General features: G+C 38.0%; 1 protein-coding gene across 1 annotated transcript in view; it reads left to right on the top strand.

Moving 5' to 3' along the window:
- The window catches only part of CPQ (carboxypeptidase Q), a 642,525-nt gene that overhangs the window by 475,347 nt on the left and 151,332 nt on the right, over window positions 1–15,846 (top strand). The gene's annotated exons all lie outside the window — the stretch shown is intronic.

Raw genomic sequence — 15,846 nt, 5'->3', positions numbered from 1 at the left:
TATTTTAAGACTTTAACTGGAAACTTATCTGTTCTGAACAATTTGACTCTTTGTACTATTGATTTGTTTTTAAGCAGAAATAAATTTAAGCAACTAAAGGAATGAGTCAAGCCAAGAAAAGCTGGGAAGCTGAAATCAATGATTCCATCATCTCAGTACTAATTTGTTTCCATGTGCTTTGAGGCTTTGGGGTCTGATGTCTTTTAACACCTTCTACTTTAGGTCAGTCTAATGTTATGAGAATGGATCTTCAGGTTGGCCTTAATTTAGATCTTTTTGTTTTGTTTTTGGCTTTGTACTTTATGTCATTTTGAAGCACTCTGAACCTGGGAGGACTAATCTCATTACGACCATCTTTGCTGCCATTTCTATCAGAGGCAATACCTATTTGTGTGTAGAGGGTTGTGCTTTATGTTGAACAGAAAGATTCAGAAACAATTGATCCCTGCCCACTAGGGGCTTAATTGCAATATCTCCTGGATATTTGTGAACAGGGAATTTACATCCATCATCCCATTATCCAAGGCCTCTGTTCACCAAGCTTTTTTCGATCTCTGCCCTATATATTTTTAAAAGCTCTCATTCTCTTTGCCATTTACCATATTCCTTAGAACAAGTTTCCTGCCTAGATGTCTTTACTCAGAACATGTTAAAAACTGTAACAGATTCTTGTAGATAAAACTGGAATGAGGGTCTGGCCGCTACTTTGCCCCCTTCAGCTTTCCCTCCATTTCCTCATGCCACCTGTGATGATGCTTCTTTCAACTTTGAAGAAGGTATAAAGTCTATGCGAGGGAATTATTTCTATTTTCAGTCTCAATCCTTGTCCAGTCTTAGAGATTTTAAAACATTTTACCCAATCTCTTTGATAACTAGATTTCTCATCTCTTTAGAGAGAGAACTGATGAACTCTGAGTGCAAATTGAAGTAAAATTTTTTTCACTTTATTGCTTTTTGTTGTTATTGTTGCAATGTGCCTACTATGGAAATATGTTTCAAATGACTTCACGTGTATAATCTATATCGTGTTGCTTGCCTTCTCAATGGGTGGTAGAGGGATAGAAGAGAGAGAATTTAAAGCTTGAAATTTTTAAAAAAAAGAATGTTAAAAAGAAAGAATAAGTTATAGAAGCTGTTCACTACCCCTTATCAGCTCTGCAGACCAACAACCGTTTGGCTTAAATTGTTAAATTTTTCCTGAGCTATAATGTTTTACCTCCATCTTCTCAGTCTGATGACAGATACCTATTTCTAGCATTATGGTGTATTGTGAAGAACACTGAACTTGACATCATAAGATCTGGGTTTAAGGCACATCTCAAATATTTATTAGCTCTGTGACCATGGAAAGTAACTTTCTTAGATTCAGATTCATCATCTGTGAATAATATATTTTTTTAAAAAAATAGGAAATTTTGGCCAAGATGGCTTTTTGAATGGGAGGCAGACTGCTCATCTCTCACATACCTGTTCCAACAAAACCATAAACTTTGTTCCAGACCAGATAATTATCAATCAATACAATGAGGAATCACAGTAAGTGACATTATCCATCTTGGAATTGCGTAAGAAGTCAGTCCCCAGAATAAAAAGAAAGGGGTTCTATTAGCAAAGCCATGACAGAGTAGCCTCCTACCATGCCCAGAGTTGGGCCAGGGACTCAGATAGCCTGCAAACCCCTGTGTGGGAAGCAGGAAAGCACTCATTGCAGAGGGCTCCCCCCCAAAAGCTCGAAGGTGATCAGAAAGTTCCACTGAGAGGCAGTGGGCAGTGAGCAGCGGCCAGACCACTGTGGTGCCACAGCTCCCAGACCCAGACCACAACTTTCAGAACAGGACAGCTCAGGTCCAGGGGTCCGGAGGTGTTCCAGAGATGCCAGAGAAGACTTGGAAGATCTAGCTTTGTGGACCATAAAGATCTACGGGGCAGTAACTTCAGGAAATGGAGATCAGCTCAGGAATGTAGATGATTGGAGAGGAGACTCAACAGGGCCAACTACTCCACTATGGTGTGAAGTGGGGGCAGGAGCCCGGCCCAAGGACAAAGCCCAAATTCAAGACTAAAAGCCCAGAGAGATGAGTAAATAAAACAATATAAAAAAATCATTGTAGATATAGAGATTCCCACACACAAAGAAGTATCTCTGGGACAACTGTAAAAAAGAGATTCAAAGGAAAAAAATATATTTTCCACAAGGACTGCAAGAATACTTAGAAGAAATAAGGCAAGAAAAAAAATGAAAGCTTTGGAAGAAAGACTTAGGAGAATGGTAAGGGTAGCTAGGTGGCACAGTGGATAGAGTTCTCTTCTTGGAGTCAGAAAGATCTGAGTTCAAATCCAGTCTCAGATCTATGCTATCTATTCTAATCTTTGGTAAATCCATTTCTTGGGAAGTTTTGTTGTTCAGTTGTGCCAGACTCTTTGTGATCCCATTTGGGGTTTTCTTGGCAAAGATACTGGAGTGGTTTGTCATTTCCTTGTCCAGCTCATTTTACAGATGAGGAAACTGAGGCAAACAGGGTTAAGTGACTTGCCCAAGGTCACACAGCTAAGTATCTGAGGCTAGATTTGATCTCAGGAAGATGTCTTCTACAATCCAAGCCCAGAACTCTATCCATATGCCACCTAGCTGCCCTTCCCATTCTCCTAAATCTTTCTTCCAGGGCTTTTATTTTATTTTTTTCTCTCTTACTTTTAAATCATTTAGCTTCTAGAAGTCTACCTCCATTTCCTTCTCTGTAAATAGGGATGATAAAAGCACATACCTCCCAAGGCCTTTGTGAGAATCAAATTGGATACAATGTGCTTTGCAAACTTTTAAGGGCTATAGGAAGGTCAGTTGCCACTATTATAAATATTAATTTCTCCTGTCCTATCTTTGAACCAAGTAAGACTTCCTGGGTTGACTGCTACAGACTTCCCTCCATTTGCATGTCATTGCCCCACTTACATATAGCCTGCTAGTCTATTCATGTTAGGTTGAGTAGTGAACACTATATACTATATAATAATTCTGTGGTAGTTTTCAGAATTGCTTTTCCTTAGAAGAATTCAAAGGCTTTACACTCATTACCATATTAGTTCAAATATAGGTCACATGCATTTTTTCTTCCTGGATCCAGCTTTTATAAAACTTGATATCTGCTTGTAATTGGTGTTATTTTAAAGTGTGGCCTATATATTTTTTCCTCTAAAACAAATCTCATTTTAAGGTGTGGTCTGTATTTGTACCTTTCATCTTGCCACCATCCCTCTGTCTTTTTGTCCCCCATATTTATTACTGACGATAAAAGTGATTATCCACATTTTTCTATTTAACACAGCAAAATTGACAGAATTATTTAGTGGTTTGTTTGTTTTTTTTTCCTAAGTCATATGAAACACAAAGTTATTTCAGGTGTTGAATTTTGTTTTTTTGTTGAACTAGCTTCCAGCCAGCTCATTTTGGGGGTTCATCTTACATTTTGCTGGATCTAAGGCCCCCTAACCACAAGTGGAGATTAAACAACAACTCAGAATGACAGGAAGGTTCCCCTGTCCTGTTTGCTCTTTTCTAGTCAGAGTTAATGATCTGCTAAACTGAACATTTCTGTCTTATCACTGCAAGACCCTGTGACATTTAATTCCCGATCACCTGAGAGATCAACTCTAACTAGTCCAGCCTAGCAATTCTTTCTTTTTGCCCTGACTTCCGTTTCCCCATTCCCCTCCGCACCTCTCTCATTTTCTTGCCCATTTCTTAAAAACAGTCACACCAACTCTAATGAGCCAGCTTGGCCCTGAGGTAGAGATGAGAAACCCACTTCTCTTCCTTTAGTGCAGAGCTGGGGGAGACTGTGAGGATGTAACACTGCATATACTGTCATACTTGGCTAATGTCTTAATTAGTTTTGCCGAGCTTTCTTCCTCTTTGTTTTAATTTTTTTTTTAATTACACAATATGGCTTCCTGTGGTAGGGACAAGGTGGGATATACATGGAAATAAAGATGATGTAAAAAGAAAAGTTAACTATTTTTTTTTAAATCACCTATATAGGCAACCTGGGTTTAGGCCTCTAGTACTTGCTACTTCCTTCCTTTTGGATTTGAAGCCAATGGCAGAATTGGGTAAGGTAAACAGGAGCCTAAATGACCCAAGAAGTTACATGTAGGCTTACAGAACTGCAGAATGATACAATGGATAAGGGAATTGAGTGGCTGTCTGATCCAACCTATATTTAAAAAAACAACCTAATAATAATAATAAATAAATAAAAGCTAACATATAGTGCTTACTTTGTGCCAACCACTGTGCTAAGTGCAAGGTGGGTGCTGTTATTATCCCTGTTTTACAGATGAAGCAACTGAGGCAAACAGCGGTTGAGTGATTTATCCAGGGACACACAGCTAGTAACAGTCTGAGGTTGGATTTGAACACAGGTCTTCCTGACTCTATCCATTGTGCCACCTAGCTGCCAATATACAATATACAGAATATATTGTCATCCAGCTTCTACCTAGACATATCCAAAGAGAAGGAGCCCAAAACCTCCCAATGCAGCTAATTCCACTTAGGGATACCTTTCATTGTTAAGAGGTATTTCCTGATATCAATGCCTAAATTTGTCTCTTTGCCACTTCATCCATCATTTCTGGTCTTTCCTTCCTCTTAGGGCCAAATAGACTAAGTCTCATCTCCTTTTTATATGACAGGCCTTCAAATGTCTGAAGACAGCTTTTAACTCTGCTTGAAGATCTCCAAAAATGATGAACCCGCTACAGTCCAAGGCAGCCCTTTCCCCTTATGGATTACTCTAATGATTAGGACATTTTTGTTTTTTGTTTTTTATCCGTAATATCAAGCCTTAGTTGGACTATTTGCAGCTTTTATCTATTGTTCTTGGTTTTGCCTTCTGGAGCTAGACAGAACAAACTACATTCCTTTCCCATGTGAAAGCCTTTCACATATTTGCTGGTGGCTATAGAGTACTGGGCCTAGAGTCAGGAAGACCTGAGTTTGAATCTGGCCTCAGACACTTACTAGCTGTGTGACCCTGGGCAAGTCACTTAACCTTCACTTGCCTTAATCTACTGGAGGAAGTAACAGCAAACCACTCCAGTATCTCTGCCAAGAAAACCCCATGGACAGCATTGGCATGCTGTGGTCCATGGGGTCATGAAGAGTTGGACACAATTGAATAACTGAACAAAACAATCACGTTCTCCATGAAAATTCTCCTCTCGTGAGCATCCTCAGATTCTTCCACTAGCTCTCCTATGGCATGGACTCGAAGCCCATCACCATTCTGATTGTCCTCCTCTACACTCTCCTTAGCTTATCAATGTCCTCTCTAAACTGTGGAGCTTGGGAATGAGCACAGTGCTCCAGCTGTTCATCATGCAGGTGTGTGATAGCCAGGGCAGAGTGCAGTGGGAGTAGCATTACCTACTTATTCCTCAAAGCTTTAGCTCTCTAGATGCAGGCCAAATTGATGCTAGCTTATAGTCCACTAAAATCCTCAAGTCTTTTTCATCATTGAGACAGTTAAGTGGCACACTGAGGAGTAGAATGCTAGACTTGGGGTAACCAAGACCTGAATTCAAATTCTGCCTCAGACATTTATTATCTGAGTGACCCTGGATGAGTCACTTAACTGCTGTCTACCTCTGTTTCCTCCCCTAAAAAAGAGGGATTACAATAGTACCTACTTCCAAGGGAGGACAGCTATGTGGTGCAGTGGATAGAGCACTGGGCCTAGAATCCAGGAAGACTCCTCTTCATGAGTTCAGTTCTGGCCTCAGACACTTACTAGCTGTATGACCCTGGGCAAGTTGCTTAACCCTGTTGGTCCCAATTTCTTCATCTGTAAAATGAGCTGAAGAAGGAAATGGCAAACCACTCTAATATCTCTGCCAAGAAAACCCCAGAATGGGGTCATGGAGAGTCGGACATGACTGGAAATGATTTAACAACAACAACAAAAAACTTGCCTGAGTTTTTGTGTGGATCAAATGGGATCATAGTTGTAGTGCTTTGCAAATGCTAACTCTTCTTCTTCTTCTTTTTCTTCTTCTTCTTCTTCTTCTTCTTCTTCTTCTTCTTCTTCTTCTTCTTCTTCTTCTTCTTCTTCTTCATCATCATCATCATCATCATCATCATCATCATCTTTTTTTTTTCCAGAAGAACCACTGTCTAGCTATGTCTCTTCCATCTCATACTTTTGTGCTGACTTTCTGGCTCTCACAAATCCTTCTTTATAGAGAAATCTTGGAGAGGGCCCAAAGAGGGCTAGGTGGTTGTATGGTACAGGGTTGGTCAGAATATTAAAAAGCATCCAGTAGCAATGCTTCACTGAGGCATGGCGGTCTTAATGCATTTTTTGATGTACAAATACATAAAGCATCAAATGAATTATAAGTCAGTGCCCTGTGTAGGACTGGCATTCCAAAAATTCCCTTCATTTCTTAGCCTGATGGATCCCAAATAGGTTCTGGCTGTGCCACCAGATTTACCTGTTTGAGTCGCAGATAGTAGGCACCCTGTAAATATAGAACAGATGATTGGTGGATAGATTTCACTTGCCCTCTTGTTGGATCTCATTTTTCTTCCTGGTGGGTGCTTGTGTGCACAGAGACGGTCCCGACACTGTGCTGTGTAAGCCCTGCTAGATAAGTCGATGAAAAAAAAATGAGCTCAAATATGATAAGCTATCTTCTCAAATAGTTAACTGCCTGTACCAAGCCAAGGGAAAGATGAATGTGAAGGTTGGAGGTAAGGTTTGGGGAAAGGGGGTCCTGGGAAAAGTCTTGGGAGTTGAAGTCTCACATTCCTTCCCACACTGATCACATAGCTCTGCACGGATTGGGTTTCATTTCAAAAGCTTCAAGATGTGGGACTTTAAAAACAGACTTTTGCGACCACACCAGTACAAACTCTGTCCTGGCCCTGGAAAAAGATGAACTCAGTGACTCCTTCTAAAGGAACAGTCCTCTGGGGTTTTAAGACAAATGTGAAAAGGCCCCTGGGTGTAAATATTTTTTAACAGACTATACAGGATCTTCCCTCCTACCTAACAGTATCTATGTAGGTGAGATGACAGAAGTGACCTGGCCAAGGAAAGCTCCCATTAGGTCAGATAATCTGTCCCCTGGCCAAGGAGAATTTGAGGCATTGAAATTCTTTGTAAACTCAGTTTGAGACTTCTGCAAGGTTAGTTTTGCCTGGAGGATATACAATGCCTCACACTTTCCATTATTGGATAATGAATGTGTTTGAGGTAAACAACACTTCCCCTTCTCCTGGGAGGCCCCAAGCTTCCCTTGCAGAAATGTCAGGCCACTGTCCCTGCTGCAAAGCAATGATGATTATTTATATAGTCAAACGTACTACACAGGGAAGTGTTGCCAGCCCCCTCTCATAGCTTACCGGTCTAAAACAGATCACTCCCTGTATTTTAAACTTTCACTGTCCTGCAAGGTTGTTTTTTTTTTTCTTTTTTTTTTTTTTTTTTCTGAATGTTCTCCCTCCTGACCTTCAATTCAGAGAGTACCTGAATTGGTTCAGGTATTCTTCCTTGGTTCAGAAGTTGCCTTTCATCTGTTCTGTAGATGCTGATTTATATGTATTATTTTACATTAGAATGTAAGCACCTTGAGGGCAGGGACAACTTAAAAAATTTATTTTCTTTTTAATTTATGGAATAAAACAAGCATTTCCATAACAGAGTATAAAAAAAGACTATTGCACGTGAAACTGCAAATCTATTATGTAAAATTTGCTATTCCTTTTAAATATATACTAATCTTGTAAATTTCCTTTTTTCCTTCCTGCTCCCAAAGATGGTTACCATTAAACCACAAATAGATAAATATGTAAAATTATTCTGTACACCTATTTATCAGTTCTTTCTCTGTATGCAAATAGTGTCTTTCTTCATATGTCCTTTATATTAATTTGGGTATTTATAATAGTCAAGATGACTTATTTACTCAGTCATTTTTTCCACTTTATTTAATACAATTTTATTTTTTCCCAATTACATGTCTACAATTTTTAGCATTCATTTTTATAAGATTTTGAGTTCCAATTTTTTCTCCCTCCTTTCCTCCCCTATATGTATATATGCTATCATGTAAAACTTATTTCCATATTAGTCACAGTTGTAAAAGAAGAAACAGATCAAAAGGAAAAAAATGCAAAAAGGTATAAAGTGAGTAAAAAAACTATGCTTCTGTCTGTATTCAGAGTCTATTAGTTCTTTATCTGGATGCAGATAGCACTTTCCTCCATGAGTTCTTTGAACTTGTCTTGGATCATTGTGTTGTTGAGAAGAGCTGAGTCATTCATAACTGATCATCACACAATGTTGCTGATACTGTTTACAGTGTTTTCCTGGTTCTGCTCATTTCACTTTGTATCAGTTTATAAAGTCTTTTGGGGATTTTCTGAAATCTGCCTGTTCATCATTTCTTATTGTGCAATAGTATTCCATTACATTCATATACCACCGCTTGTTCAGCCATTTCCCAATTAAAGGGCATCCTCTTAATTTCCACTATTTCACCACCACAAAAAGGGCTGCTATAAATATTTTTGCACATGTAGGCCCTTTTTTCTTTTTTTTATGATCTCATTGGGATACAGATCTAGTAGTGGTATTGCTGGATCAAAGGGTATACACAGTTTGGTTGCCCTTTGGGCATATATCCACATCACTTTCCAGAAATGGTTGGATCACTTCACAACTCTACCAAATAACAAGTGTCCCAGTTTTCCCACATCCTCTCCAACATTTATCATTTTCCTTTTTTGTCATATTATCTAATCTGTTAGGTGTGAAGTGATACCTTAGAGTTGTTTTAATGTGCATTTCTCTAATCAAAAGTGATTTAGAGCACTTTTTCATATGCCTATAGATGGCTTTGATTTCTTCATCTGAAAACTGCCTGTTCCTATTTTTTTTGCCCATTTATCAATTAGGGAATGGCTTATATTTTCATAAATTTGACTCAGTATATATTTGAGAAATGAGGACTTTATCAGAGAAACTTGCTGTAAAGATTGTTTCCCAGCTTTTTACTTTCCTTCTAATCTTGGTTGCATTGTTTTTTGTTTATATAAAAGCTTTTAAATTTAATATAACCAAAATTATATGTCTTACATTTTGTAATGCTTTGTATTTCTTGTTTGGTCATAAATTCTTTCCCTCCCCATAGATCTGACAGGTAGATTATTCCTTGCTCTTCTAATTTGCTCATGGTATCATGCTTTATGTCTAAATCATGCCAAAGGTCTGTCATAGCTAACTTTTCTAAACTACTAGTTACCTCCTTACTTTCTTTCTTGTTTCTTTTTTGGTAGGATTTATCAAGTTCTGAGAGAAACGTTTGAGGTCCCCCACTAGTATAGTTTTGTTGTCTATTTCTTCCTGTAATTCACTTAATTTCTTCTTTAAGAATGTGGATATACCAGTTGGTGCATATATGTTTAGTATTGATATTGCTTCATTATCTATGGTGCCTTTTAGCAAGATGTAGTTTCCTTCTTTATCTCTTTTAATCAGGTCTATTTTTGCTTTTATTTTGTCTGAGATCAGGATTGCTACCCTGCTTTTTTTTTTTACTTCAACTGAAGCTCAATGGATTCTGTGTCAGCCCCTTACGTAGCCCCCGTGTATGTCTCTTTGTTTTAAGTGTGTTTCTTGTAAACAACATTTTGTAGGATTCTGAATTTTTATGCACTTTGCAATCTGCTTCCATTTTATGGGAATATTCATCCCATTCACATTCACAGTTATGATTGCTACCTGTGTATTTCCTTGCATCCTATTTTTCCTTTTGTTTGTCCTTTCTCCTCTCACTCTTTCCCTCCTCACCAGTGTTTTGCCTATCACCTCCCCTGATCTGTCCTCCTTTCTGTCAATCTCTACCACCACCACCACCACCACTACCCTTTACCTGATCTCCTCCCTCCTACTTCCCTGTCAGGTAAGATAGATTTCTATATTCAGCTGATTGTATATATGATCCCCTCTTTGAGCCAATACTGATGAGAGTAAGGTTCAAGTGATTCTCATAATGTACTCTCCCATCTTCCCCTCCACTGTAATAGGTCTTTTGTGCCTCTACATGTGAAGTAATTTACCTCATTCTACCTCGCCTTTCCTTCTGCACCCATTGTACTCCTCTTTCTCAGCCCCTAATTTTTTTACATTATTTCCTCATCTTACACCCATATTGTCTGTCTGTACATATATGTGTGTGTATATATATTATATATATATATATATGTATATATATAATATGTGTGTATATATATGTATGTATTCCTTCAGGCTGTACTATGAGTGATATAATTTTAAGAATTACTATCATCTTCCCATTTAGGGATGTAAATAGTTTAGCTCTATTAAATCCCTTATGTTTTCTTTTCCCTTTTTACCTGTTTATGCTTCTCTTGGGTCTTGATATTGGAGGTCAAACTTTTGGTTTAGTTCTGGGCTTCTCTTTATGAAAGCTTGAAACTCTTCTTTTTCTTTGAATGACCGTTTTCCCCCTTGATGCATTATGCTTATTTTTGCTGGATAAGTGATTCTTGGTTGTAGCTCCTTTGCCTTCCACAAAATCATGTTCCATGACCTTATATCAGTAAGGCAGAATTCATGATTTCAACGATAACCATGAATATGCCTGAATGGTCCAGAATCACAGGATATAAGGAATTCTCTAAGTGAAAGGCAGAAGACTTAAAGCATTTATTGAAACTCAAAAATAGCAGACTCACGGACCAGTGTCCCCAATTCGACATCCTGGCAAGAATCTTCCAAAACCAGTATGCCCATCTCACAATAATGACCAGGAGGCCACAGAAAAACATTATGGCAGCAAGCCAAGACATACTAGTGCTTCCCCCCCACCCCCCAATGCCAGGGCCCTCCGGCAAGAAGACCACCCACTGGCCTCAAGCCCCTGCTCAGCACTCTCCAGTCTCCATGAGGGTCAGTCCTGCCTTTTTGTAGCACCTGCCACCGTGGTCGCTGCTTCCGCCCAATCTCCAAGCTGTTTTCCAGTTAGCTGACTACTTCCTCTCTCCTTCAACTCTCAACTACTCTCTCCAACTGCCTCACCAACTGCCTCTTAGCTCTGCTCCAACTGTTCAGCAAGCTCCTCCCACCACAGCCATGCCCTCCAGGACCCTGAGAGCCCCGCCCCCAAAGCCCAGTCAGATGGGTGGGGAAGATCTTCCCATTCACTGATTGCCTTTACAAACCTCTGAGCCTTTAATGTGGCAGCTGCCAGGTCCTGTGTAATCCAGATTGTGATTCCATGATATTTGAATTGTTTCGTTCTGGCTGCTTGTAGTATGTTTTCCTCGACTTGCTAATCCTGAAATTTGGTTATAGTGTTCTTTGGAGTTTTTATTTTGAGATCTCTTTCCTAAGGCGATTGTGGGATTCTTTCAATGCCTCTGGTTCTAGGACATCAGTTTTTCTTGATCATTTCTTGAAAGATGCTGTCCAGTGCTCCTTTCGATTGTGTCTTTCAGGTAGTCCAGTGGTTTGGTATTGTCCCTCCTGAATCTGTTTTCCAGGTTAGTTGTTTTTCCCATGAGGTATTTTATATTTTCTTCCATTTTTTTCATTCTTCTGAATATATTTGATTGATTCTTGATGTCTTATAGAGTCATTAGCTTCCACTTGCCCAATTCTAACTTTTAAGGTGTTGTTTTCCTCAATTAGCTTTTGTACTTTCTTTTCCATCTGGCCAATTATACTCTTTAGGCAGTTACTTTCTTCAGTGGATTTTTCTATCACCTTTTCATTTGGCCAGTTCTACTTTTTAAGCAGTTTTCCAAGCTGTTGACTCTTTTCATAATTTTCTTGCATCACTCATTTGTTTTCCCATTTTTTTCTTCTACCTCCCTTATATGATTTGTAAGCTCCTTTTTGAGTTGTTCCATGAGTTCTTTCTGGGCTTGAGACTACTTCCCATTTTTCTTTGGGGTTTTGCCCGTAGAAATTTTGACTTTGTTGTTCTCTTCTAAGTTTGCGTATTGGTCTTCCCTGTCGCCATAATAACTTTCTATGCTTAGATTCTTTTTTGTCATTTTTGCTCTCTTTTTTGGCCTTTTTCCTTTCTTTTAAATTTGAACTCCGAAACTGGGTTGGAAGGGGCATTATCTTAGACTTTTTGTATGATCTTTTGAATAAGGGATATCATTTTTGAGTAATGGGGTTCTTCTGACAAATTCATAGATACTTGTGAAATTGAACTTATTCCCTTGTTTTGGGAGGTCTTGTTCCTCTTATTTATTGCCTAAGCTTCAGAAATCTTAGGCATTTAACATTGGATAATATTAATATCTTCTTTCTTGGATTTCAGTTTCCTATAAACTTTTGGATGTCTCAATTGCTATATTTTTTTTTATTCATCAATACCCTCTTTATGCTATCTAGCTTGATAGGTAAACCTGGGCACTTTTATCTTCATTCTGTTTTATTAATTTTAAAGCCCTTTTGATTAGGAGGAAGGGAAAGTAGCATGCATTTATTAAGGGTCTAGAATGCATCAGATACTGTGCTAAGTGCTCTATAGATTTTATTTCGTTTGATCTTCACAACAGCCCTGACATTCTTCTTCTCTAAAACCTGCTGGTGAGGTATTTGCCCCATCTATCACTTCAGATCTCTCCCCGCATTGCACCCCACTTTTATTTTTGTGGAATTGTTTCACTTTTCCATAAAATATTTCTCTATTAAAATATACTTTGTTTGAGACTTCTCTCTTCCCCCCCCCCCATTGTGGTTTTGTCTTGAAGGAGTATGGAAAGGCATATCTCAAGTCTCTTTATCTCTTCTTCTCAGAGAGAGAATAACCTACGTTTGGAAGAGTCAGATAGCTGTGGCAGAAATGTAAATGTCATACACTCCATGCAAATCTTTGCAACATTCTTCCTGTTCTCCGTTAGATTGATGCTCACAGCTTTGTTGTTTTAACTGTTTCTGGGGCTTTTGCACTAAGACTGGCCCCAACAAGGAGATATGAGAAGATACTTTCCCCAACTCCTCCGTGGAGGATGGAGTCCAAAGATATGGACTATAGCATATAACATCATTTTTGGTGTATTGTTTGGTTTTAATAGATTTTTCCTCTTCTTCATTATAAAAAAAACTTTATTAAAAGGGTTGGCTCCTTAAGAGAGCAGAAGGGAAAGGATATAGGAGAAAATATAAGTGATGTAAAAACAAAAGATATCATTAAAATCTATTTAAGAGACTATTGCATTATTTAACAGCATATACTTTATGCTTGCTCTTTGGAGTCCAAAAGTTATAGTTCCAATGAAATTCCTGATTTCCATTTTTGTTGGAAGCATATTGCTTTTTAAATAGTCTGCCTCTAAATGTAAACACTTCATGCTCCCCCATGAGGTACAATCCTCAGGGGAGAAATTATTTAAAGGGCAATCCTAGTCATTGGAAACATGCAAGAAGAGCGCAGTACCCTCTCCTGAATTTATCCTAGCATAGTACAGTTTGTGTAATGTTGTCCATTGCCTTTTTTTTTGGCTAAAATGCATCCACTAAATGTATGATCAGGACACAAGTCTATCACTAGGGTTTCTTCTCTTCTTTCTATAGATAAAAATGCCGTAAATAATGACAAAGAAAAAAGCAATATCCTGTTTCAAAACACAAAGTAGCCTAGTCTTGTAAGCCACAGCAGATATTATTATTATTTTTGAGACATGTGGGTGGAAGAAACCACTAGCCGGTAATAGAAAAGAAAATTCATGTATTTGGGTTTCAAGTACAATATTAGCATTTGAAACTCTTAAGTTTGTAATGTATTCTGCTCCGATTGGCTTTAGATTTTTTTTTTGCCTCTACATGGAAGGAGGTGGAGGAAAATGTAGAACATAGAGAGCTTAGGTTATCTCTCATAAACACAAAGCAGGTGTGATTAAATTTCCATATCAAGGAAGCATTTGAGCAGTCAGATTTTAAAACACTTAATTCTATATTCATTTTCTTTAGTTTGAGAAGGAGCATGGCATAATAGAGCAGTGAACTTGGAGTCAGGAATAAGTGGGTTCAAATCTCTCCCCTCTGTCAGTAGTTGTGTAACCCTAGGCAAATCACAACTTTTCTGAGCCTCGTAAAACTCTCTAAGATAATAAACTAAGATGATAATCTACCTTGTTGAGGGAGCGTCCACATTGGCCTTTTATTTAAGAATAAGCTCAGTTGTGGTAGAGTTAGAAAAATATTGGACAGCACTTGGTTCATAGCAGCCACTTAAACAATTGGTGAATTGAATTTATTGACTTGACTTTAACACTTCCAGTGATGGCAATAGACAAAATATCTTACATATAATAGCTATTCAATCAACATTTATTAAATTGATTATTCTGACCTGATTCCCCTGGTACTACTCACCCACATTGGTGAGATAGTTGGACAGGTTTAAGACTTTTTCAGTAAGTTTCTCTTTGAAAAGTCTCATTTCAAATATATGTAAAGAACTAACTCAAATTTATAAGAATAAGAGCCATTCCCCAATTGACAAATGATATAAAGATGTGAATGGGCAATTCTCAAGGAAGAAACCTAGGCCAAATAGCTATATGAAAAAGATACTCCAAATCAGTAATAATTAGAGAAATGTACATTTCAAGCGATTCTGACGTTCTACCTCACACCCAGTATATTAGAAAAGGTGACAGAAAAAGGAAAATGACAAATGTTGGAAGTGCTGTGGAAAAACAGGCACATTGATACATGATTAGTAGAGCTGTGAATGAGTCTAACCATAATTTGAAATTATAGTCCAAAAGTTACTAAGCATTACATGCCCTTTGACTATATCAGTTGTATCACTGCTAGGCCCACATCCCCCAAAAGTTCAATGAAAGTGGAAAATGTTCTATATGTTCAAAATGCTTAAAGCAGCTCTTTTTGTGGTGGTAAAAATATTGGAAATTAAAGGATACCCATCAATTGGGAAATGGATGAACAAAATATGGCATGTGAATATCATGTAATAATATTGGCCTATAAAAATGAGGGAAAAAGACAGCTGCAAAGAGATAAAGACTTTTATGAATTGATGCAGAGTGAAATGAGCAGAGCCATCAGAACAATTTATGCTTTAACATCATTAATGTAAAAATGAACAATCCTGAAAGACACTGTGATCAATGAAATGACCAACTATAGTTCCAAAGGACTGATAGAGATGAGTGTAGCCCATCTCATGACAGAGAGATGATGAACCAATCTGAAGAGTAACAAATGCATTTTAGATGTGCCCCAAAATGTGGGAATTTGTTTTGTTTGATTGTACTTATATTACTTAGGGGTTACATAATTCTTTCTTCAATAATATGTTTTCCCCATCCCATCAAGAGATGAGGAGAGGTGCTAGGAGGAAGAAACTAAATGCCTCCCAATTTTTGGTTAGTTCTCCTGTACTGCTTTTTTTTTTCTCTCTCTCTTTTTAAATATTTGTTTAAAAGGATGGATAGGAGAAGGGAGTGGGATATATTAAAAATGAACATGATGTAAAAATGGTGCCAATAGAAATAGGATAATTTTTAAAAGTTTAGGATTACATTGGTTTTCATAGAAAAGAATAATGCCAAGGTGTGCATATAAGAATTGATTTGCTATTTAGGACAAATTAGGTTCAAGATTAAGCATTCCATCTAAGTTCACCAAGTTTTGTGTATATTTTGTGCATGTTCCCAATTGTTTTTAGTCAGTCCTGAGCTATGATTTCACGGGGGTAGGGGAACACCCCCTGTAGAAACACCCACCACTGATGCAAATGAACAACTCATCCATAACTTGGAGGCTCAGAAAC

This window comes from Trichosurus vulpecula, chromosome 1 (assembly GCF_011100635.1).
Source record: "Trichosurus vulpecula isolate mTriVul1 chromosome 1, mTriVul1.pri, whole genome shotgun sequence".
In the NCBI taxonomy this organism is placed as follows: Eukaryota; Metazoa; Chordata; class Mammalia; order Diprotodontia; family Phalangeridae; genus Trichosurus; species Trichosurus vulpecula.
This window is presented reverse-complemented; position numbering and strand designations above follow the sequence as displayed.